Source organism: Schistocerca nitens, chromosome 4, assembly GCF_023898315.1.
Source record: "Schistocerca nitens isolate TAMUIC-IGC-003100 chromosome 4, iqSchNite1.1, whole genome shotgun sequence".
NCBI lineage: Eukaryota > Metazoa > Arthropoda > Insecta > Orthoptera > Acrididae > Schistocerca > Schistocerca nitens.
Genome location: NC_064617.1, coordinates 411083231 through 411104465, shown reverse-complemented (window position 1 = coordinate 411104465; position 21235 = coordinate 411083231). Strand labels below are relative to the sequence as shown.

General features: G+C 43.4%; 1 protein-coding gene across 2 annotated transcripts in view; it reads right to left on the bottom strand.

The window, feature by feature from the left end:
- Nucleotides 1–21235, bottom strand: part of LOC126251528 (POU domain, class 3, transcription factor 2) — a 706060-nt gene that overhangs the window by 218115 nt on the left and 466710 nt on the right. The window lies entirely within an intron of this gene.

The following is a 21235-nucleotide window of genomic DNA, read 5'->3' as shown; positions in this document are numbered from 1 at the left end:
ATTTCTTACCTTGGACGCACGACAGTGATAGAGAGGACCGGCGGTGAAGCTCATTAAGAAAACATGAATCCATTCGTGTAAAAGGTTTCGTAGGCTTTGTTTTTTTCCTAATCAAAATAGCCTGCAGAGAAATCGAGCCGAATTATTCCTGAATACAAATCTTACAAATCTGTCGCTGTAGCAATGCGCTCATTCCACTCTGGGCAGTGGGGCAGATTTATAGTCGGTCTACAATGAGTCTGGCAGACAGAAGCTGTTTCTTAGGTCTTTCATTTGTTTACCAACAGTGACGTTGGAAGCGCAGAATGCTTCTTAGATGGAGTATGTGGCGAACTGGCGGCGGGCAGCAGCGCAGTGAATGGGTGATTTGTGCTGCCGCCACGGCTCACCAGGTTACCGAGTTTCTCCAATGAGCGTGTGGGGGAGGGAGGCGGAAGAGGAGGAGGATGAGGAGGAGGAAGAGGTAAATGAGGAGGTGGAGGAGGACAGGCCGCTGGCGAGGGTGAGGGGGGGTGCAGGAGGGAGGGGCGGGAGAAGCGGGGAGGGATCGGCAGGGGACAGAGAGGAGCTGCGAGAGGGAGAGAGAGGGAAAGAGAGAGACGATAGCCGCGCCGCCATCTCATTTGAATTGCTAACTAGGAAACCTCCATGCAATTATTGGATTAATGTAAATTACGGTAGAGTTAGAAGCGCGGGGGTATAGGATAATTAAAATCCGTTGATTAATATGTAAATTTAATAAGATTACAGCGTCGTGCACACGCTCTGCAGAGAGGGCGCCAGCCTAGAGGAGGCGAACAGAGGGCCAAAACCTAATCTAGACTCGGCGGCGCTCCGGCGCACTCACGCAAGCGCGGGGTTGCTGCGGTGGTGAGGGGAGGGAGGGAGAAAGAGAGAGAGGGGGGGCAGGGTAGTGGCAGAGGGACACCAGGAGTGTGAGAAAGAGAAAAAAAAGGGGGCACAAAAAAGTTAATCCGGGCGCAGTGTACTAATGTGGCTAGCAGAGGCGGTGGCGGCCACGCGGTCCGCAGTGTGGGGGGAGTGTCTGGCCGGCCTGCCGCGGGTGTTATGATGACGAGCAACAACAGAAATTAAACACGGGACGCTTCCTGCGGCTGCCGCAGATTTCCTCCGCTGGCGCGCGTCCGCGCTCGTTAATCTTGGCGCGGACCCACCTCGGGCTGCAGCCGGTCGCTTTGGCCGGCTCTCTCTAGGGTTTCCTCCCGACTGGGCAAGGTATTCGCAGGTGCTTCCGGCTTTCTTCGGGCGTAATGTGCGGAATTAAAGCGACCCACGTTACGAATTGCACTGGCCGACATTGTTGCTGACACTTCCAGCCGTACACGGCACCACTGTTGCTTTTACCACCAGCGACTGAATGATCATTCGCTATAGTTAAATTACGTCTGTCACTTGCTGCTGCAGCGTTGTCACATCGGCAGCCGGCTACCACTCGGTTATAGGTAGGGTGACCAGATGCAATTGTTTTAAAAGGAGGACAAACAGCTTCAAAAAGGAGGACAAAGGAAGAAAAAAGAGGACACATCAAACGGGTCAACTGCAGATGACGATACCACCCATCAGCTTTGGAGAAGTCACGTGACTGCCGGGAATTCTCGGCAAAACTAGTAGTTAATTGTTACTGATGGTCAGGTGGTGGTTAACTCAGCAATATTAAAAAAACTAAAAACATTGATTGTGGTGACAGTGTGGCGTCAATTATTTTGTTATGTCAACAACACGGAATTGTTGACAAAGCGAAAAACGTAAGACCATTCACCTCCCATCATTCGACGCACCGCTACCAACATCTACAATTCAAGAAGCAGCTGACGACATGTAAACTGTACTTTAACCTTCCGAATACAAATAAATTTAATGACTACGAAACAATGAAATAAAACCATGACAGTTAATGTGTCGAGTTATTTCTTACCTTTATTGGCCACTGAGACGTACTTTCCAGCTCCACATATCTTACATTCCGATTAAAATTCATTTCTCCCTTTCTTGAAAGCCGGATATTTGCAGGAAAGGACATTAGAAAATGAGTACTTTCGTTCATGCATAGCCAAATATTTTACGTAACTAACTCGGTTAAAAATTACACACCCAAATCACACGGGCACTACAGGAAGCCAAGCCAAATACAAAGCGAAGATACGAAACGAAAATTTTAAATAATCGATATTTGCATTCGCTTATAGGTCGATCAATGATAACGTCGACGATCCTGGTGCCACATACTAACACCGCCTTCGTGCATGTTTATCACGAAGGCTGTGCCAATAGTTAAAGTATTTAAGAAAAGAGCAATAGAACGGGACGAATTGCAAATTTAACTGTATTACGCTCAACTTTGCGAAAAAGCCGGACTCTGTAAAAATCCGCCCGGACCCTGGACAAAGAGCTAAAAAGGAGGACATGTCCGGATTAATTCGGACGTCTGGTCACCCTAGTTATAGGTGACACAGAAACACGGTGGGTCGTTTCACAAATGCTGTTCATGTGTTGATACGGAGCAATGCTGGAAGCAGCCGCCGCGAGGTATGACGGAGATGCTCCGTCGACAGCTGATTTTAAGTGACGAATGACTGGACTGCAGCAGACGACACGTATTGTATCCCTGAATTTAAACTCATGTCCTGACCTATTCACAATCTCGTGATGTGCAATGTATCCGAGAAAATGGCGGTCAGAAATCCGAGGCAGAACTATATTCATGATCGCTTTGTTCACGGCGATTAAAGCTAACCTCTACGTGCAAATTGAAGACAGAAAAATTTCGGTTTCAGCGCTAAAAAACCAACTGTAATTTATGGCTATCATTCATTGGTTACCTGAAACTGTCCTTACACTGGCTACACAAAATGCCGCTTTATCAACCGATGAACAGTTCTGTTTGGCACTTGGTTGTAGATTACAAACGATGCTGGCATCTTATAGGAAGGAAAATAAAGTAAAAATAAAATAGTCAGTATGACTATGAAAAGGACGCGGTAAAGTATTAAAAATTAAGAATATTACATTTAAATTAATTATTTGAATAGAAATAATAATGAAATCCTGTCCTTCACGAATTTCAAACCTACGACCTTTCACACGACAAGTTCTTGTGATAACCACAACGCTGCGATAGTAACATCGTTGAAAGCTTTACATTTATGACTCATTTTGCACTCGTGGCGTCAACAACTCGTACGTAACTGGCGAGCATCCAGAACTCGGGACCGGTTTTTCGTGCTCCACCATGTATGTTTTTCCTCTCTTTCTGTATCTTAAACTTCTTTAAAAAGATACACACTGTCTGATAAAAAAGTTGAGGAGCCAGAAGATTTGGTTGGACGTCATTGTAACTTCGCTCACGTACACATCATCGACAAATATATAAATGGTTAGAGTCGCATTTCTCTGTGACCGGTAGAACGGCCACAAGGGTGCATTACTGTGGTTCATGTTTAGTCTTGTTACAGTGCATGCTGAACTATACAAGGGGGGGGGGGGGTGACTGGCATCACATGCTGAAGGACACGGAGATGCCACGTACTCATGTGAAACGGAGTTATCAGCACCTGATACGAGTTTTAAAGGTACCTAATTGTGGTCGCCATTAGAACACGTCAACTGCGTCCCAATGCCAGTATTGGGGCAGTTTGCCTCAGGAGCGAACAGAATGGCTTTATGACGAAATTCCGAATCAAATCAATGCATGCATTCAGGTCAGGGAAGTGCGTCATACAGATAAGTGGGCTCAACTGCCCAAGTTCTTTATGAATTTGACTCGATTTTGTAATCATTGAAGTAATGTCACATACAATCTCAAACCGTAAAGTTTCATTTCGTTCCTTTCTTTCCTTCTCGGTTCCTCGCTGTTTTTCCTGCCAGACGATGTATTTTAATGCTAAAATTTCCTCTTACCTCCCGTTATAAATACTTTTTAATTACAATATACTGCAGAGACAGACCCTCTAATCAGGCCACTACACAAGTCACTTTCACGTAGAACGGGGGAACGACGTGTTTTGTCAAAATTACAAATGTAGGCAAAGCAGACGCAACAGTTAAACTATGTGGCGCGCACAACCCGCCCGTGTAATATTCAGGCGGTGAGCCAGGAAGTTGCAAGTAAGAGTTAAAAGAAAAGGACCTTACTACAGACTATTGGAGTACATATTCGCTGATCTCCAAAAATGGTTCAAATGGCTCTAAGCACTATGGGACTTAACAGCTGAGGTCATCAGTCCCCTAGACTTAGAACTACGTAAACTTAAGTAACCTAAGGACATCACACACATCCATGCTCAATGCAGGATTCGCACCTGCGACAGTAGCAGCAGCGCGGTTCCGGACTGAAGCGCCTAGAACCGCTCGGCCACAGCGGCTGGCGAAATTACGAAAACTTAGGAAAAATCAGTTACTACTTCCGGGGTCTCATTTACTAACATAATTCTTTCAGCGTCTGTTTGCATTAGGCGAAATTCAATTACATTTGTTTTACTTTTATTTATATTCATCTTATGACATCTTTTTAAGACACGATTATTTCCATTCAACAGTTTCATGTCCATAACAAACCTCAAGATTTTTATTTTTTCTCCCTGAGTTCTCATTCACTTTCCAAATTTTACATTAGTTTCTTTTACCGTTTTTTCAACGTACAAGCAGAATAACAACGGTGATATTTTACAGCTCTAACTCATTCACTTCTCAACTACTGCCCCCTTCCATACCTTGCGACTTCATTATATTTCCAATAATCGTAATAGTCTCGGATAATTAGTAGGTCATTATGAAATTTGGCTGCGAGTGTGTTTACAGTGATGACTTACCGTTTAAGAAAAAAAAAAGAAGGGTAAAAGCTACCAGTTATCTCTGATGAATATCGTTTGTGTTTATGAGCTGTGCCTTGCCCACGCAGCCTTTGCATGTCTGTCAAATCACGCACGTGTCAGCCCAGGACGCATCTCCATTAATCAGGCTAACAGAGGTACGCTGCAATTAATAAGCGTGGTTCGTCAGCACTTTCAGGATGAATAAGAAAGGCCTCCCAGGCTATGAAATGTCTCACTTCCACAGTGCACCAGAGTTCCTAAAAAATTGTCAGATACACTAAAAAAAAGACTCACCACGAAGAAATTATCCGAATGAGACGGAAATTAAAAGATGTGATATACATGTACAGACAAACGAATGATTTATTCAAGAGAAATAGCTTCGTAAACTGAGCAAGTCAATAACGTGTTGGTTCACCTCCGACCCTTATGCAAGCAGTTATTCGGCTTCGCATTGACTGACACAGTTGTTGGATGCCGTCCTGAGAGATATCATCCCAAATTCTGCCCAACTGGCGCATTACATCGTCAAAATCCCGAGCTGGTTGGAGGGCCCTGCCCATAATGCTCCAAACGCGCTCAATAGGGGAGAGATCCGGCGACCGTGCTGGGCAAGGTAGGGCTCAGCAAGCAGTAGAAACTCTCGTCTTGTGCGGGCGGGCATTATCTTGTTGAAATATAAGCCCAGGATGGCTCGCCATGAAGGGCACCAAATTGGTCGTAGAATATCGTTGACGTACTGCAGATGACAACGAAAGGGGTCTTCATATAAAAGGAGTGACACCCTAGTCCATCACTCGTGGTTGTCGGTCCGTAATGAGGGCGACAGTCAGGTTGGTATCCCACCGTGTCCAGGACGTCTCCAGACACGTCTACGGCTGTAATCTCAATGCCTGGAGAAGTACTGTTTTTAGTGATGAGTTCGAAATGAGCCCTCATGACCAGCGAAGTGGTTTGTGGATACGCTCCGGGCAGCGGTGGGATACCAAACTGACTGTCACCCTCCATACGGTCCAACAACCTGCGGTGATGATCTAGGGTGCCATGTCTTATCATAGCAGGACCCCTTACAGCATAGCGGGTCGTCGACGATAACCTACGCAGTGTTTTGTTGCCCTTCATACAAGCCATCCTGGCCAACATTTCAGCAAGAAAATGGGCGTCCGCACGCGGTGAGAGTTTTTACTGCCTATATTCGTGCTTTCCAAACCCTACCCCGGCCAGCACGGTTGGCGGATCTCTCTCCAATTGAGAACGTTTGGAGCATTGTGGGCATGGTCCTATAGCCAGCTCTGGGTTTTGACGATTTAATGCGCCAATTGGACAGAATTTGGTACGATATCCCTCAGGTGGACATCCAACAACTCTATAAAACAATGCCAAGCCGAATAACTGCTTGCATAGGGCCAGAAGTAGACCAGTGCGCCCGCATCTCGTGGTCGTGCGGTAGCGTTCTCGCTTCCCACGCCCGGGTTCCCGGGTTCGATTCCCGGCGGGGTCTGAGATTTTCTCTGCCTCGTGATGGCTGGGTGTTGTGTGATGTCCTTAGGTTAGTTAGGTTTAAGTAGTTCTAAGTTCTAGGGGACTGATGACCATGGATGTTAAGTCCCATAGTCCTCAGAGCCATTAGACCAGCGCGTTACTGACTTGCTCAGTCTATGAAGCTCTTTCTCTTCAACAGATCATCCAGGTTTTCTGAAACTGTAATCATTTGTTTGTCTGAAAATATAAGTCACATCTACCGATTTCCAGTCCACTCTTATAATTCCTTCTTGGTGCGTCTTTTTTTTTTTTTTTTTTTTTTTTTTTTGTCTTAGAGTGTACGAAAGGATTTACACGAAGGTGTTGCTTTGAGCGAAAAAGCCAGCAAATTACAAAACAATACTAAATAGTGAAAATAAAAGCAAAGCAATGTGGAAGGTCGTAAAACAAGAAACCGAGACAGAATCGCAGTAACTTTCTGACGAGAGTCATGAGTACGTCGATAAATGATCCACAGAAACTGCCAGATTTTGAGAATGAATATTTTTCAGGTGTAACAGATAAAATATAACAAAAAATTCCAAAATTAAATGTTGTTTCAGTAAATAAAATATAAGACAAGTAGAATGATGTTGTTGCCCACTACACAGAATAAAGTCAGGAAAACAGTAAAGAAATTAAAAATTAATAAGTCAGCAAAATGGGTGAATTGGTAGTCTCTGTACTTAAAGGCTCCATCTTTACATGTGGAATAATTTTTATGGGGTCCCATAAAAAAAATGGAAGAAGTCTTCAAACTACAGGAAAGGTCAGTTAAAAACTGTGTGCCGGACAGGATTCAATTCTGGGTCGCGATTCTGGCCGCGGGCAAGTCCTCAACCGACTGAGCTAAATTATTTTTTTAAGGATAGAGATACAGCTATTGCTTCATAAAACTGTTATATAAATAACAAAGACTTACAGCCACATGCTTCTGGTGTAAACAGGTACAGAAAAGATCTGCTACAAAGTGTATGATCAAAGATTTGAGCCCCACACTATAATTTGGCCACTACGCTAATAAATATGCTTCAGAAAAGTGAGTGATGGCAAATCTTAATACTTGAAATATTCATGCCATCTTCTGTAAGTACGTGAAATCAGTGTAGCATCCTCAGGCTGTACAAGACTACAAAAAAAGAAGAAAGTAAGGTGCTTAGCAGGCAGAAACAATCACTCACAAAATATTTCCTCAGATCCAGAGTGATATTTTTGAAACATATCATTACCTGAGAATTTACGTTCACTACTGAACCTGTCACATTTAATAGGTAAAGTGTGCCTGTAATTCACATAGTCAGTCGATTTCCACTCCTCTCGGTACATAACACAAAACCATTGCAACATCGTATATATCATTCCACGTAAGGTTATCATTATTGTATACTGAACAGTCGAAGTAGGCTTCATCCGGTGGGTCGGGTGGTCCGTTCGCCCTGGATGCAACTGTCTGCTTTCCAGCCGTCTTATGCAGCTCGTCGAATGGCGCGATTTTATCGTCGTTATTTCCTCTTTTACATATTTTGTTATTTGAGACAGAAGTTTCAATTTCGTTTTTGATTTTGCTATCCATGCACGATTCAACACCATCCCTCGCAGCTTTACTTCTGCCGACACCTCATCTCTTGCCTTTCAAACTTCAGAGAAATTCCCCGGAAACCTTACGGGACTAGCACTCGTAGAAGAAAGGATATTGCGGAAAGTTGGCTTAGCCACTGTTTGAAGGATTGCTCGAGTCCGGTAGGACACACAGTTTCAATCCTCCACTACATTTCATATCAGCGAACACTCCGCTGCATAGTGAAAATTCATTCTGGGTACGGAAAAGGACCATTAGAACAATAACCGAAAACAGCAACCGAGCTCCCTGTAAAGATATATTTGCATAACTGGGGGTTCTATCTGCAACAGCACCTTGTAAGCACACTTAACAATCGGTTATGCATATTACGAAGAGCATCACCTACCGTTTCACAATCAGTAGTATTCGTGATCACGGAACAAAAGCCAGTCTAAATTTACATTTACCAAGAGTAAACAAACAAAAGAAACAAAACAATATTTTCTACAAGAGAAAAAAATGGACAATAAGTTGCTCAAAGATATTAAAGGAGTAACTAAAATCCAAATTCATACAACAAAGTTAAGGAGTACGTAGTTAACATAAAGTGTGTAATTATAAAAATTTACCATTATTTAACAATAAACAGCTGCCCGTGTACAGTAATGTGTCATAATTTAATGATTCTTACTGCAGAATCCTATGTCCAGGATCTTTGATGGGCAATTCTAACCGTTTCCCATTTTCTGGCACTCAACATCTCATTGATTGTGGTGAGGTGCTGACTCAAATTTTTGAGTCTGGCACAGTGGTCAACAGGAAGAATTCAATGGAATAGCGTAAGTATCACCAAGGTCCTGATGTGTGTGTGTGCGCGCACACACAATACAGTGTAGATTGTGTTTGTGTGTAGTGTGAGTAGTGACCAGTGATGTGATACAAATGAAGAATTTTAAGGTAATTTTTGATTAAGATAATGGTACTGAATGCATAAATCATAATTCATTTTTAATTGCTTTTTTTTCACTTAAGATGACATGTCTAATTCCATTTGTAAATGATATGTGGATGAATAACTTAATAGCAATCTGATGGCCAAATGTTATTAAATGATGGTGCTGCATCACATAGTGAGCACTTACTATGTACCTAAATGTTTAGTTTGACGTTGATACTACATCAGAATATTTTATGATCTGAAGATGGCGTAGTCGAAACCGGTAATAGTGAAGTGTAAAAGTTTGTGTAATCAAGACGGACCTGTAAAATAAACTGGAGCTATGCGTTTAGTTTACGGTACATCACTATGCCAGACTGATATTCAATGGAAGAATTCTCAGGAAGTGCAGTCTGCCCACAAAGGGAAGAAGCTCGGAAAAGCCTCGTTCGAGCAATATTTGATTATTAATCGTCAGTCTCGGATCCGTACAAGATTCATAGAGCAAATAGAAAACACCCGAAGAAGAGCAGCACGTTTTATTATAGGCTTCTGCCGTCTAGTCACATAAATGTGACCACCTGTCAAAAGCCGTGAGACGTGCAGAAAGAGAGTCACGGGCAGTGATGTGTAGCCCTGCCACTCCAGTACAGTGGCCAGATACACTAGGTTTCTCGCCTGAGGATCCACGGCACGAACAGCCCGATCGGGATGGTCCCACAGATTCCAGACTGGGTTTAAATCAGTGGAGCTTGGTGGCCAGGCGAATATGGTAAACTCGCCTTGGTGCTCTTCGAACCAAGCACGTACACTGCGAGTTGTATGATAAGTTGCATTGTCCTGTTGTCAGATACCATCGTGCTGTGAAAGAAGAAACTGCACGTAGTGGTGGAAATGGTCCTCAAGGATAGATGCATACTTGTGTTGACCCATTGCGCCTTCCAAAATGACGAAATCACCCAAGGACTGCCACGAAAACATTCCCCAGACTGTAAAGCTCCCTCTTGGCTCCAGAACGTTTGCTGTCAGACGTTTCACGCCGTACATGTCGAAGGCCATCTGTCAAATGGAGCATAATAAGTAATTTATCTAGAAAGGGCACTTGTCACCATTTACCGGACATCCAGCTGCGGTACTGGGGTGCAAATTCCAGCGTTCGACGTCGACGAACAGTGGTCAGCATGGGAACATAAACCAGGCGCCTACTGCAGAGGTCCATACGCAGAAACGTTCGCTGAACGGTTATTGAGGAGATACTGTTGGTAATCCCTTGGTTCATCGGAGCGGTCAGTTGGTAAACAGTTGCACTGCTATTCCCCCGTACATATCTATGCCTCCGTTGGTCACGGTTGTCATATACGGCTCGTGGTGCACCAGCGTTGCCTCGGCGCCTGTTTTGGATAGCGCCATTTTGCCACGGACGGTACACATTAACCAAGACGCCCAATGAACAGGTTACAAACTTAGCCGTTTCGGAAGCGCTTTCACCATTGATCATGCCCTTCTAGACGTCAGACATATCGCTCCGTTTCCGCATGACAAAGACTGCACTGTTTTCCAAGTCCCCTCGACACGCTTTACATGCCCTACACAGCTAGTGCTGCTTCCTGCTGTCAGTGAGTGACGTCGAACATTGGCGGTAGTCACATTAGTGTGAACTGGACCGCGTAGTTGGTAAGAGCGAAAGCGTCACGGAGGTGCTCAGCCAACTCAAGTGACCGACGTTGCAAGAGAGGCGTTTACTTTTTCGAGAAAATACTTTCCTAGAAGAGTCAACCAATACAGGGCTATTACAAATGATTGAAGCGACTTCATAAATTCACCGTAGCTCCATTCATTGACACATGGTCACGGCACACTACAGATACGTAGAAAAACTCATAAAGTTTGGTTCGGCTGAAGCCACACTTCAGGTTTCTGCCGTCAGAGCGCTGGAGAGTGCAGTGAGACAAAATGGCGACAGGAGCCGAGAAAGTGTATGTCGTGCTTGAAATGCACTCACATCAGTCAGTCATAACAGTGCAACGACACTTCAGTACGAAGTTCAACAAAGATCCACCAACTGCTAACTCCATTCGGCGATGGTATGCCCAGTTTAAAGCTTCTGGATGCCTCTGTAAGGGGAAATCAACGGGTCGGCCTGCAGTGAGCGAAGAAACGGTTGAACGCATGCGGGCAAGTTTAATGCGTAGCCCGCGGAAGTCGACGAATAAAGCAAGCAGGGAGCTAAACGTACCACAGCCGACGCTTTGGAAAATCTTACGGAAAAGGCTAAAGCACTAGCCTTACCGTTTACAATTCCTACAAGCCCTGACACCCGATGACAAAGTCAAACGCTTTGAATTTTCGGTGCGGTTGCAACAGCTCATGGAAGAGGATGCGTTCAGTGCGAAACTTGTTTTCAGTGATGAAGCAACATTTTTTCTTAACGGTGAAGTGAACAGACACAATGTGCGAATCTGGGCGGTAGAAAATCCTCACGCATTCGTGCAGCAAATTCGTAATTCACCAAAAGTTAACGTGTTTTGTGAAATCTCACGGTTTAAAGTTTACGGCCCCTTTTTCTTCTGCGAAAAAAACGTTACAGGACACGTGTATCTGGACATGCTAAAAAATTGGCTCATGCCACAACTGGAGACCGACAGCGCCGACTTCATCTTTCAACTGGATGGTGCTCCACCGCACTTCCATCATGATGTTCGGCATTTCTTAAACAGGAGATTGGAAAACCGATGGATCGGTCGTGGTGGAGATCATGATCAGCAATTCATGTCATGGCCTCCACGCTCTCCCGACTTAACCCCATGCGATTTCTTTCTGTGGGGTTATGTGAAAATTCAGTGTTTAAACCTCCTCTACCAAGAAACGTGCCAGAACTGCGAGCTCGCATCAACGATGCTTTCGAACTCATTGATGGGGACATGCTGCGCCGAATGTGGGAGGAACTTGATTATCGGCTTGATGTCTGCCAAATCACTAAAGGGGCACATATCGAACATTTGTGAATGCCTAAAAAAACTTTTAGAGTTTTTGTATATGTGTGCAAAGCATTGTGAAAATATCTCAAATAATAAAGTTATTGTAGAGCTGTGAAATCGCTTCAATCATTTGTAATAACCCTGTATATTGCTCCTTCCCACGTATAGCTCGCGAAAATATGACGAAGGTAAAATTAGAGAGAGTCGAGCTCACACAAAGGCTTACCAACAATCGCGACTGGAACAGGTAAAATGGGGGGGGGGGGCAGTATTATACAAAGTACCGTTAGCCACACACCGTAAGGTGGCTTGCAGAGCATAGATGTATATGCAGATGGAGGAACTATTGTTTGGAGAAAAGTATCGCAGCAGGCGTTACCATAATTGGAAGACATTTATCACCTTGCATAAAAACTTAAGAGAAACTCAGTCGCCCAGTCCACAGTGAGCTGGCCGTGATTCTTGAAAAGAATTGGTCGGACTGTTAAATTTAAATAGGTGATGCTGGACTGAAAAATGCCCAAGACGAATGAGTGGAGAATGTGGTAGGCGTGTAATTACTGCATCATCAGTAAAAGATGTGTGCTAGTGATTGATAACTCACACAACTGAGTACTGTCAATGGATTACATTATAAATCATACCCTGAAAGTGACGGTTGGGTCGCTTCGAACAACTGCTATGAGCTGAAACTGTTACTGATCTCAAAATACTCACTTTAGGATTCTCCAGAACGCAATAATTTTTATCGTAAATGCTTGGTGCAGCCTATATATACATTCTTCCTCGGAGCCATTCGCGAATTCAACAGAATGTATTGGTACTACACTACTGGCCATTAAAATTGCTACACCACGAAGATAACGTGCTACAGACGCGAAATTTAACCGACAGAAAGAAGATGCTGTGATACGCAAATGATTAGCTTCTCAGAGCATTCACACAAGGTTGGCGCCGTTGGCGACACCTACAACGTGCTGACATGAGGAACGTTTCCAACCGATTTCTCATACACAAACAGTAGTTGACCGGCGTTACCTGGTGAAACGTTGTTGTGATGCCTCGTGTAAAGAGGAGAAATGCGTACCATCACGTTTCCGACTTTGATAAATCCAGTGATTGTCAGCAGAATATGGAATCCGTGGGTTCAGGAGGGTAATACGGAACGACATGCTGGATCCCAACGGCCTCGTATGACTAGCAGTCGAGATGACAGCCATCTTATTCGCATGGCTGTAACGGATCGTGCAGCCACGTCTCGATCTGTGAGTCAACACATGGGGACGTTTGCAAGACAATAACCATCTGCACGAACAGTTCGAAGACGTTTGCAGCAGCATTGACTGTCAACTCGGAGACCATGGCTGCGGATACCCTTGACGCTGCATCACAGACAGGAGCGTCAGCGATGGTGTACTCAACGACGAACCTGGGTGCACGAAAGGCAAAACGTCATTTTTTCGGTTGAATCCAGGTTCTGTTTACAGCATCATGATGATCGCATCCGTGTTTGGCGTCATTGCGGTGAACGCGCATTGGAAGCGTGTATTCGTCATCGCCATACTGGCGTATCACCCGGTGTGACGGTATGGGGTGCCACTGGTTACACGTCTCGGTCACCTCTTTTTCGCATTGACGGCACTCTGAACAGTGGACGTTACATTTCAGATGTGTTACGACCCGTGGCTCTACCCTTGATTCGATCCCTGCGAAACCCTACATTTCAGCAGGATAATGCACGACCGCATGTTGCAGGTCCTGTGCGGGCCTTTCTGGATACAGAAAATGTTCGACTGCTGCCCTGGCCAGCACATTGTCCAGGTCACTCACCAACTGAAAACGTCTGGTCAATGGTGGCCGAGCAACTGGCTCGTCACAATACGCCAGTCACTACTCTTGATGAACTGTGGTATCGTGTTGAAGCTGCATGGGCAGCTGTACCTGTACACGCCATCCAAGCTCTGTTTGAATCAATGCCCAGGCGTATCAAGGCCGTTATTACGGCCAGAGGTGGTTGTACTGGGTACTGATTTCTCAGGATCTATGCACCCAAACTGCCTGAAAATGTAATCACATGTGAGTTCTAGTATAATATATTTGTCCAATGAATACCCGTTTATCATCTGCATTTCTTCTTGGTGTAGCAATTTTAATGGCCAGTACTGTAAATACCATCAAACATGCGCTGCACAGTGGGTGGTGGAGTATATATTTAAATGTGGAAGCCATATTACTGAGCTTTATTCTATTTTACAAGGAGGTAAATTCGGAAGGTAATGGTCTTGTACTGCTGACTACGGAGATTGCGAAATTTGCTCGCTCCATCCTGTACTTAGCTTTTGTAACTACTTGTGTTGACTTAGCTTTTATAACTACCTGTGTTGTTTGTTCTCTCTTATTGAATACGCGTTCAATTACTACCTTAAGGCTACGGTCGCAGGTTCGAATCCTGCCTCGGGCATGGATGTGTGTGATGTCCTTAGGTTAGTTAGGTTTAAGTAGTTGTAAGTTCTAGGGGACTGATGACCACAGATGTTAAGTCCCATAGTGCTCAGAGCCATTTGAACCATTTTTGAACTACCTTAAGGCAACAAACTAAAGGAGACTGTGTTCTGAATTTATACCTTTGTCGCACGTCAGCAGGCAACAGCTCTGTGCCGTTAGCTGCGAGTGTTTCGCGAACCTTTACCTTCGTCGTGGTCTCCTGCCAGAGAGACATCGTGCCTTTCAGACGTTGGAGACTAGCTGCACGCACCCGCACAGTAGACCCTTGTGCGCCGCATTTGCAGCTGACAACTGTAACACATCGTCAGCCTAGTCCCACTTAGAGGCGGCTACTGTTCAGCACACGAGAACTTCCCTCCGCTTAGCGACACAGTATCCAACGAAAAGTATCGATACTTTACTCATGCTTAATTTCGTACTAATGAAAGTATCGAAACAAAAAAAAAAGATTAGAGACGATTCTATCAGCACCAGTCTCATCATATATGATTTTAAAATGTATCTATAACAGAGAGAGACGGTTAATTTTCACAAGTTTTAAATAGAACTTAAGTCTACTTCCACGTATGTTCTGCCAAGTAACGTAGCTCGATGAAACTTGGACCATACATAGAAACAACAGTTACAGTACAGTGCAGAAGGTAACTGACAGGAATACGTAACGACACGAACTGAAATGACACTCTTATTCGAAGAGAATTACACTGAAGGCGCCGAGATTCATGATGGTCCCGTGAAAATTACATAAGGCGGGGCACGGTTCTTAATAAGGTATGTGGTCAGCATAGGCGGCAGTGCATGCTCTGCAACATGCTCCCATGTTGGCCAAAAAGTTGATGAGGAGCTCTTGTGGTAGGGCGTTCCATTCCTCCATCAACACAGTTGTCAACTGCTAGATGGTCGCTGGTGTACTGCAATACGTATTCCAAATGCATACCACAATTTCTCATTGTGGTGTAAGACGGGGGATTGGGTTGGCGAGAACATTCGCGGAATATACTCTCGTTCCAAGAAACGATCTATTTGCGCTGTTCGATGAGGTGCCTTGTAGATGAAGTCAGGACCAATCTCACCACTGGAAAGACGCACTTGTGGAAGGAGAACAGTAACACAATAACATACACCGTTTAATGTATCGTGTTCGAAGGTCTGGAAGTCAGTACGTCCATTCATCATTATGCTATCCCTCACCATAAAACTTGGATCACCAAAACCATCATTTCGACATCGCTGAACGTATCCTCATGTGGAAACACGTAATGCTCCCAGGAACACGGTCGAACATTATCGTTTTGGTGGTCGAGATGCTATGGTGTGGGAGGCATAATGTTGCATGGGAGTACTGTCCTTCAAATCTCTGCACGCGGTACACCCACCGGCCAACGTTATTGTGACGCTGTACTCCTTCGCCAAGTGCGTCTTTTCCGGTGCACATTCGTCCCAGTCTTCATTTCTAAGTATGACAATGCGCGACCGCCTCGAACAGCGCAGTTGGAAAAGCTCTTGGAACGAGAGGATATTCGGCGAATGGACTTACAAGCCACTTCCCCCGACTTATATCTCATCGCGAACTGTCGGATGCGTACATCCACATGCGCCAACGACCATCCAGCAGATGTTAACCAAGCTTTTGGAGACATGGAACGCCCTACCACCTCAAAAACTTACCAACTTTGTGGCCAGCATGGAGTCAACTTGTAGAGCATTGCCTTCATTGGTGATCACACACCCTTTTAAGAACCATGTCCTGCCTTTTGTAGAGTCTATGGAACCTTCATAAATCGAACTTCTCTTTCAGTTACTTTCTGTACTATGCTGTAGCTATTCTGTCTATGTGTACTCCAAGTTTCATGGAGCTATGTTACATGGCATAAACACATCATGCGAGAGTTACTTTCGTCCTTACGTTTTGCACACCCGTATACAAACTATAAATCAAGCAATGTTTTTATTTTCATTAAAGATTCAAATAAAAAAAATTGGAACATGCAATATGAAATTGCAGAGTATATTTTAGGAATCCGCTGAATAGAAACCAAAAATAAACAAATTAAAACTTATCTAAACTTCCCATTCCTCCTTCGAACAGTCACTCAAATCAATATTTTATCCAATCGTTTCGTCGATAGTCCGTTTCGTGACAGTGAAAACGTACTGCCTGTCATTAAGAACAAACTCACGGAGGGCACTGATCTCGCTGGAGTCGTCAGTCACTCGTTGGGAAGCTTATACAACTAGAGGGGAAAAACCTTCACGTGTTCCCATTCCTCTAAAGGATTAGCCCACAACCCTGATACAAATGCTGCCAAATAAAGGCTCATTGCATCTTTTTGATCAACCAGAGTGGCTTCGAAAACGGCTACTGTTTCACATTTTTTCTTGTCTTTCCTGTGTGCTAACATCTTATGATGACTGCAGATATCGTATACCGTTTGAAGCTGCTAGAAACGTAAGGGTCGCTAATAATTTCGTACACTCACACTGTCGTTCAGTTGTTGGCCTGATGGTGCTCGCACGTTCAAATGCTGAAAGTGTTGCAACTGAGTTATGAGGCCAGAATGTTGGGTAAATAATTAAAATGTAATAAATCATTATTAGGGTCATTCGATACGATGCCTTCTGCAAAGTTCTGGTATGTGAGAAAGCATCAGCTGAAAAAAGTATGGATATCGAGATAAAAATGCTCTATACCAAGAAGTATGGATACTTTTTCCGTTTCAGTTCCCCTTCTGCTAAGCTATTACGATGCGCGTGTTCTTATTATGCCCAGCCCTTCTTCCAGCTATGCTGGGAGGCTAGAGCGTGCCCAAGATCTTGAGGGGCTGTCGGGAGGCTGCGGCAGGGCGGTTGTGGAAGAGGGAAAGTGGAGAGAACAAAGCACAATTTCTTAAGAACTAAAGAGCAAAACTATTGGAAAACTGTATTTATTAGGTGAAACGGCCTAATGCTACCACTTTTAATGTACTACCTGCAATGTATTTAACTCAGAGAATTTAGTTTACATGGGGCATGAACATATTATTTTGCTGTCAAGCGGCTAGCATTCATATGTATTCACATCGTTATCATTTTTTTTTGGTTGGTAAAACGAGGAAAAACCACCGCGATTGAATGTTGTACAACGCTAGGGGAAGTTTTCAAAGTCCAGAGCCACGTGGCATTTTCAGTCTCAAGGAAATTTTTTTCTTGGTGGAGGGACAAGCATCTCTCCTCTGCCACTCGCTGAATGCATTCTTCTTGCTGAGAGGCGAGGGTAATCATTGTTTTTACGCTTTCTATGATATTACTGAGTGGTAAGCTTTTGCACTGAAAATTTGAAACGATATTACACCATAATTTAAAGAGCACAGCATCGCGTCAGTGTAGTTCCTAGTTAATTTTGGTTCTCTTCTTACGTAACAAATCTTATCCATAATGATCACTTGTCAAATTTTATGATAGCAGTGAAAATCGATGTCACATCCACGACTGTGTACATTTAATCTCTAAACTCGCTACGTACTAGAGATCGCTAACACGCATTTAGTGCGTTGTCGCTCGACAGCGAAGTAGCTGGCCGCAATTGGAGGAAAAAATGGTTCCAATGGCTCTGAGCACTATGGGACTCAACTGCTGTGGTCATAAGTCCCCTAGAACTTAGAAATACTTAGACCTAACTAACCTAAGGACATCACACACATCCATGCCCGAGGCAGGATTCGAACCTGCGACCGTAGCGGTCGCACGGTTCCGGACTGCGCGCCTAGAACCGCGAGACCACCGCGGCCGGCGCAATTGGAGGAAACGAATTGGCGTTAGTTCTTGAGTATCAGAAAGTCTATGCTAATCCTTTATTAAATTCCACAACTCTTCACAATATCTCTTCCACCGCAACTATGTGACACCGCTTACAAAGATGCGTCTGAAGGATGGGGATTTTAAGTTCAGCGGTACCCTCACTGCTATTCGAGAACAGACGATATCGATTTTTTTTCTTTCACGGGTCTACATTTCATTTCTGTGGTCGCCCTTAACAACACAAACGCAACAGTAACCCAGCACAAACATTCATCGCAGCCATTCATGCGCCTCGGCACACTAAACTAAGTAAGGAACAGGAACATGTAATCACTACTATTACACCTCCCAAGAAAACTCATGGAGAAACATCACAATGAAACGTAACATATGATTGCATTAAAACATATTTGAACTGCTCTCCTTAACAATTACTCATTTTAAACATTTAATGTTTTACTCATTTTAAACATTTAATGTTCTTTCATTCCACTGCATGCAACATTTCTTCACAGTATTTAAGAAGTCTTATAATTTCAAAAATGCCTTACCATAATGGGTGTGAACCTCAAAAAACGTTATTACAACATAATCAGCTGAAAAGCTTCCACTGATCAGTGGCAAACATCATGTTATTGCAATTGTTCTCAGAAAATTCATCAGTTGGGTTCAAACAGTACTGGGCACTTCACAAAAGTTCAAAGATCGCCTTTAGATTATTTATCAGGGAGCATTAACATTGTAATGAAAGTACATACCATCTGGTCTACTACAATTTTTGATGATTGGTTTCAATTTGATAAATTTAAATTTCCAGTCTAGTGCTGCAAAACGCAGTTATCCATTTACTCCACAATTCCTAATTAAGTGGCTGGCACCTCCTTCAAGCTATTTCTGCATGTTCCACTCTCGAAAGGCGAATGGGAGAAGTGAACGTTAAATCTTTCTGTGGGAGCTTTGATTTCTCTTATTTTATTCTGATGATCATTTCTCCCTATGTAAGTGGGCGCCAAAAAAATATTTTCCCAATCGGAGGAGTCGGTGATTGAAATTTCAGTGGAAGATCCTGCCGAAACTAAAAACGCCTTTGTTTTAACGATTGCCAACACAGTTCATGTATCATATCCGTGGCACCCTCTCTCCTATTTCAAAATAATACAAAACGAGCTGCCCTTCTTTGAACTTTTTCCATGTACTCCGTCAGTCCCATCTGAAGCGGACTCCACACGGCACAGAAAGGGCGCACAAGCGTGGTGTAAGCAGTCCCTTTAATAGATCTGCAGCACTTTCTAAGAATTCTGTCAATAAATTGTAGTCTTTGGTTTGCTTTCCTCACAATATTATCTATGTGATCGTTCCAATTTGAATCAGTCGTAACTGTAATCCATAAGTATTTAGTTGAAGGTACAGCCCTTAGATTCATGTGATTTATCGTGTAATTAGCGGACTTCTTTTACTATTCATGATGATAACTTCACACTTTTCATTATTTAGAGTCAACTTCTGCTCTTCGCACCATGCAGATATCTTGTCTAAATCATTTTGCATTTGATTTTGATTAAGTGTTAACTTTCAAGGCGTGATTTATGCTGCGGAGTTTCGGGAAACAATGTTTAGTTACTCAGCTTTAGTGGCACTGTCACCAGTGACATCACCACTATTATCGCGTAGTGAAGGTATTGATTACTAAAGAATTAGCAGTGGTTTGGCTTACTTTGAAAGTACGTAAGAAATAATGGTTTCAATCTTTCTGACGTTATTACATGTCCTTGAATGGAGAAAATGATATAGGATATGAGAGAAACTCTGTATAAAAACATGAGGATTGCTCAGACGCACTAAGACAACGATGCACAGCGGCAAACGAGGCAGGAATTTGAAACAAGTTGAGTGAATTGGCCGCGGCCCGAGAATAGCCGAACCCATTTATGACTGCCACTTCTTAGCTTATTTTAGACCGTGCAGAAATAGGTCATCTTCAGCGCTGCAGAGCTATCCGGACAGGACAAAAGTTGTGGGACAGGTACCTAATACCGTACGCAAATCAGTACATTTCGATGTACTGCAGCAACTTCACATTGCGTCCGTCCAGTATCGAGACGGAGGACGCTTCTCCAGTAATAACGCCACTCCAACCGTGATTTTATTAAGCTGCAACAGCGATATCGGTTATCATTTGGAAGAGGCAGGTTATATGGTATAGAAAATACTCGTAAATCATTTGATGATGAACGACCAGAGATTGAAGAATCATGGTGCACGGTTCGAAATAAAGTTATTTATGTCGAATGCAGCATTTACGAGTACCACTGTTTCAATTACTAAAGGACAGCAGTTTTTAGAAATAATGGACGACAAGTATAATGTAAAGCAACCATAAAATGGTAGTGTAATAAAGCTATACTGATTTTAGTGTTATTAGATAACACCACGTTATACCCCATGTCTCTTGGGAAATGAAAATACTAACTGCGCAATTTATAATGATTCTTTGCTATTCCAATCTCGACATACAGACTAGCATTCGCATATCTGACGATCCTGGTGTTGTTTCACAACCGAGTAAGTAAAACAGAAAAAAACTGAAACGAATTCCCAGAGACGTTTTGGGTATGAGTGACTTTTAGCTTTATAGTTTGTTTCACTTTAGGAACTAGATGTACATGAGCGTCCATCATCGTCACTTTCGTGAGCAACAGTTTTAAATGAATATCGACTGCAGTCATGATTTACTTTCGTGACTCACAAGCAATTATGAATAATATGAATGCCTTCTGTAAATGTCTGTACAGGGTGCTTCTACAGGGAACGAACATATTTTAAGAGGTGATAGTATGAACCATTAATGCTACTTTTTCTTAACAATTAACGTTAAAAAAATTCAGTGACACAGCGAATGTTGCACAAGTTTATGTAATGTTTCCCTTCCAAATTGGTCCATACGACCACAGTTTCACCCTAAAATACCCCGCGTTTTTAATTATTCGAATTCACATCTACAGTGTCAGTTCTCAAGTTCTGGTATCTCGGAAGCATTCTGCATGACGTCGAAATCCTAACTTTCAGGCAAGCTGTTTTAAAATTTACATAAATAGCTCTTCATCCATAGTCAATTATTTTCAGT